This window comes from Cupressus sempervirens, chromosome 7 (genome assembly GCF_028749045.1).
Source record: "Cupressus sempervirens isolate cs-2001-9-10 chromosome 7, ASM2874904v1, whole genome shotgun sequence".
NCBI classification, from domain to species: Eukaryota; Viridiplantae; Streptophyta; class Pinopsida; order Cupressales; family Cupressaceae; genus Cupressus; species Cupressus sempervirens.
This window is the reverse complement of record NC_143124.1, coordinates 483,632,746-483,638,244: the sequence shown is the minus strand read 5'-3', so window position 1 is coordinate 483,638,244 and position 5,499 is coordinate 483,632,746.

The window sequence follows — 5,499 nt, the reverse complement described above, 5'->3', positions numbered from 1 at the left end:
CCTATAAGGCTACCATAGTCTATATAGGATGAAGTGTGGTCATTATTCTTCCCATGCTGTTGGTTTGGCTAGCAGTTGTTGGTGTTGTTTTTGATAGGTGCTTTTCCAGGATTTTGGTTGTTGTGTGGAGGAAAATAATTTTGATAAATTTGTAAGTCTGCATTGGGAGAGGTTTGGGCACCAACAGTGATTTCTTTCCGATCAATGAGGTCCTGCACATAAACTTTTAGTTTCATGCATCTGAGGGTGGTGTGACCATTTACCCTATGGAACTTGCAATACTCATTGTCTTTGTACCATGTAGCTTTGGATTGGATTGGTTCAATTTGCTAGGTAGGAGGAAATTTGATGAGGTTTTCCTTAGCCAATTTTTCAAAAATGACATCCAATGGCTCACCAAGGGGTGTATAGTTTCTAGGTGTAGGTTGGAATCTGGGCTTTTGTCCTACAACTACATTGATGGCATTAGCTTGATTGCTAGACCCTTGAAAGTTTGGTTTTGGATTGTGGTTTTGATAGCTATGGTTATTCTACTATTGGTAGTTGATAGCTTTCTGATTGTTTGGTTGATAAGGTGGGTTGGATTGGTTGTGAGAAGGACCAAAAATATTCACATGTCTGGTGTTAGTGACGCCATCTGTTGCAACATGCTTGTTTTTGTTCCAATACCTAGACTTGTCATTGGAATGTGATTGATTTTGGTTAGCTTCCTTGTAAATCTTGACCAGACCATTTTTAATGAGTCCTTGCTCAAGGATCATTCCTTTCTCTTTGATATCCTTATAGGTCTGTAGATAGTTCATGGTCATGTGGTGAGCCAAACTGGGATGGGCATTATCAATAAAAATTTTCACCACATGGCGTTCTGGCAAGGTGTAGGATATGTAGTTGGTAAGGGTTTTCCATCTTTGTAGGTATTCGGCAAGGCTTTCTCCACCCTTTTGCTTGGTGTGGACAAGATCAACTATTGATAGCTCTATTTCAACAAGATGGGCATTTTGGGCTACGAATGCCTCAGATAATTCAACAAAGTTTTTAATTGTGCCATAGGGGATTCTGTAAAACCATTCAAGAGCTGGTCCAGCCAAGCTTTTGGGAAAAAGGTGCAAGAGGAAGACATCATTGTATGTCGCGTCCTAGCAGTGCATGTAAAATTCTTTGATATGTGTGACAGGGTCTCCTTTTCCTTTGAATTTGTCAAATTTGGGTACTTCAAAGTGTTTGGGAAATGGTGTCATGGTAATGGCTCTGTCAAAAGGGTAAGGACACACATTCTCAAACTTGAATGTCTTCAAATCATTCCCTTCTTGGATGGCTTTTAGAGCTGTCTTCATTTGCTCCCATTCTGAATTGATAGGTGATGGCTGGGGTGCCCCCAATGTAGGAGTGCCTTGAGGTAGGTATGTGCTAGATGGGGCCACTGAATATGGATGGCTGTGAGGGATTTGCTGATAGGGATTGTACATTATTTGGGCAGTTGCACGGTTGATGATGGGTTGCTGAGAGGGAGGTGGCGCATACTGTTGCATGTGCTATGAGGCTTGCTGTTGATATGGGATTTGAGGTTGGGATTGAGGAACATAAGCTAGCTGTGGGATAAATGGATTTCTTTGTGGGGGTAAGGTATAAGATGGTTGTGAGGCTTGGGGAAAGGATCGGGGGGCTTGTCGGGTTTGACCAATATATGTGGGTTATGCCCCCATTTGGGATGGTATCTGCAAATAATTGGTGGTTGGCTAGGGTGGTGGATTACCTCCCAAGAGTGGCATTGAAAAGTAGTTGGTAATAGGGGGTAATGGATTAGTTGGTGGTGGAGGTGGTGGGAATTGAAAGCTTGGAAATGGAACTGATGGGGTTTGATAGCTTTGTGGCTAGATTTGGAAGCTTGGTAGAGTGGTGGCAGGAGTTGGGGTCACTTGCGAGCTTGGAAAAAAATTGGCAGTAGCTTGTGGGATTTGATAGCTTTGTGGAGTGAGGGTAGTAGCTTGTGGATTTGTGGCTGATGGTATTGAGCTCCCAAGCCCTAATGGAAATGATGAGATTGTTCTTTGGGGTGTGGTGAACAAGCTGAGGGTGATGAAAGGTTGATTACTTGGCCCCATGGGTGGCATCCCTATTGTATATTGCTGAGTTTGGCCAAAGATGCTAGCACTAATTTGGGAGATGGGTGGATTTGCAAAGCTGGGTTGGGGAGCAGTGGTAGCAATAGTGAAGGGAGTGAACAGTGAGGTGTTTTGGGTAAAGGGGGTTTGGAGTGGAGAGGTATGAACCAAGGATGGAGTGGTGGTGGCTAGGTTGGCTTGCGGCATGGAGATTTCAACTTGGGTGGATGATGGTATGTTTGGGTCTGTTGGATCATATGGATTGGCTAGAGGCTCTTCTTTTGGCATATATTGAGGATAATTTGGATCATAAGAGCCTATGGGTGGTGACAGCTACCCAAACAATGGGTGAGATGGATCTGATAATGGAGGGGGTCTTCCAAAGTCAAAGGTTCCTACATTGTCCCTTCAAAAATTAGCCATGATTGTCTCTTTGTTCTTGTCTATAATGGTGTTTACCAATACTGCATTTCCTGGTTGGTTCATGAAAGCTTCAATGTTAGTAGGTGATGGCATAGCTTTCTTTGGGCTGAACGATGGCTGAATGCTCAAGGGGGGTGAGGCTATTCGATCCAAATGATAGGGCTCCATTGTTTCTTTCTTCTTGGTTAAGCGAGTGACGGGTGGCATGAAAATGCTCCTAGGGATGAGATGCAACAAATGCTAGTGGATGCAAAAGGGGGGAAGGCTTTTCTATGAAAATGATTTCCTAGGTTGAGGAAAAGCTATATGAAAAAACCTAAGGATGATTGGGTTGGGGATTCTAACTTCAAAGATATGTTGCCAAAGCATGAAAGGTTTGCTTTCCTATGTGCAAGCTTGATGGTGATTGTGTCAACTTAAGGATAGACTGATGATCCTTTAGGAAGAACATGAGATTGACCACTTTTGGATCCCAACTTTTAGCTCAAGGTGATGAGGGATAACAAGTGACAAAGCTAGATTACCCTAGAAAAAGCTCTGTTAAAGGGATAACCTTGGTGAGATGGATGGATTTGGAAGATTTTAGGAATGGAAAACTTTTGGCAAGGTGACAACAAATTTTGAAGGCTTGGATGTGAAGATTTTGGATTGCTAGCTAGATGGTTTGATTCTAAATGAGATGGATGAGCTAATAATGATTAAGGGGATAACCTAAGATGGATGGCTTTTCTACAAAGATGACTCTAAAGTGAAGCTTATCCAAGAAGATGTGGACAAACAAGGGTGTGTAATAATAGAAATCATGCCTAGTTGGTAAGGCATAAGCAGGATTAACTCCAGGATGTTGGCTAAATTTGATGGTGCACTCTAACCAGGCCTCCTGAAGTACTTCGTTGGTAGCTTTGTCCTCTGCTTTGTGGATTTTGGCAATTCGTGGGCTTGATGTTATTTCTTTTCTCTTGGCTTCATGTTCTTGGTATGCTAGATATGGCTTGAGTTTGACCTTGTGAAACTTCTATTTGGGTTTGGGTTGTTCTGACATAAATTCCTGAATTTTCTTGGCTTTGAGAGATCTCAGTTGTTTTGCTTCAACTTTTTAAACTTCTAAAATAGGCAATGACTAAGCTAAGTGTGTCCTAAGCTAGGATTGACCAAGTTTGGCAAACATTCATTCAACAAGTAAAATAAAATCAAGCAATAGATAGGAACACCTAGATAGAATTTTTTGGTTCTCAGAATGTGATACTTGTGCCGAGGAGTGTGTATGTTCTACAAATGTTTCAATCAATCACTCTAAACACATTAACACCCTAAATGGTTTTCTACAAGGCTAACAGTTGGTTTAGCTAGGGAGTCCTCGATATACGCAAGGTACGTAAGGCCCAAATCTGTAGATGAGACCAAAAAGATGTCAGACAGTCGAGAGGAGCGGTAACCCACTTCTCCTCTTTCACTTCTCAAGGGTATAAAGTTCCTTGAGGCTTATCTCGAATGACAAAATCTTGATCCCAAGAGAGGTGTCTTTCGATTCACCTCCCGATTCTTATACTCTGCCAGAATGCTGGAGTTGAAGTCGTCCAAGGGGTGATGAAATCCCCAAGCAGGCCTCCTAAAATGAAACAAGGTTTTGGATCCTAATCTTATGCACCCAAGATGGCCTCGAAAGAGGACAAGGGGAGAGAAGACTTGGATGACCTTGGGCTAAAAGACACGCTTGTTCTTTTACCAACTAACTCTTATGTGTGCTAATCTAGACTTTGCAAGCACTCATGTTTAAGAGACAATGTTCAATTCTAACTTGAAGCGCCAACAAAAGTAAATCGATCATAGAATGCAAACAATAAGAAGAGTTAGGGTCAAAAAAAGAAAACTCGTGCGTCCGAAAGCCCTCCACATCAAGTATCAATTAATTTTCTTTAAGGCATTCAAGATTGAGTGTGAGTTTGTTTTAAGCCCAAAACAAAAGTTTGTGTGATTCGATTTCAAGCGTGAGCCCAAAGGCTCTCCACGTTAGTTGTTGTTCAATTTTAGTGCCCAAACTTGAAGTGTGATCGATTTAATCTAGAGTTTTGGTCATTTAAGAATTTTGATAAAGTTAAAGCAAACATTCAAAGACCAAGTGAGTTAGTTAGATTGTGAAACATTTAACACCTTTTTCAAGTAGACCCATCTCCATAAATGGCGCTGAGATTGCAACCAATGGTTGAATTGATGGGTGATTAGAAAGGAGGTGAGTCCAAGGAACTACTCAAATTGATTCTTGCAAATTTTTATTTAACTTAACAAAGTTTCTTCATTGTCCAAAAATCAAACTTTACCTAAATTGCATGTGAAAGAGAGATTTGTTTTGTTCAATTTTAGAAGCTCCAAATGAAGTGTTTGATATTGCAATGGTTAATTGATCCTTGGCATTCAAGATTGTATTTGTTGTTTTAAGCATGCATTTCAAGAAAAATTAATTTTAATCCATGGCATTCAAGAGTGTGTTTTGAGCAACATTCATTCAATGGAAAATGTGTTTAACCATTCAAGTTCATTTTTTAGCAACAAGCATTTAAAGACAAATGGTTAAACATTCAAGTTCATTTTTTAGCAACATGAGAACCTGCAAGAAACATGGTTAGTGGTTCCATATGTGCTCCAACCTGCAATGAGACAAAAAAAAAAGAAATTTAGTTAGTTACCCAAAATCTTCAAAAATGAGAGCTTAACTATAGGAAAAAAAATTTTAACTTTTTTTGTTATTTTTTCTATGCGTAAAAATGCTTAAAATGGTCTAAATTCTATGGAACCACTAAAAGTCAAATTTTGATTTATACTCTTTTTAAAAAAAAAAAAAATTTATTTAACTACAAAGTGGAGAAATAAAGATTTTAAAATAGAAGTGCAACAAAGACAAGCGAAGATGACAGTTCATCAGGCGCAGATGCCAAACTGTAGAGATGCTGATCTGTAGAGATGCTAATCTGCCGAG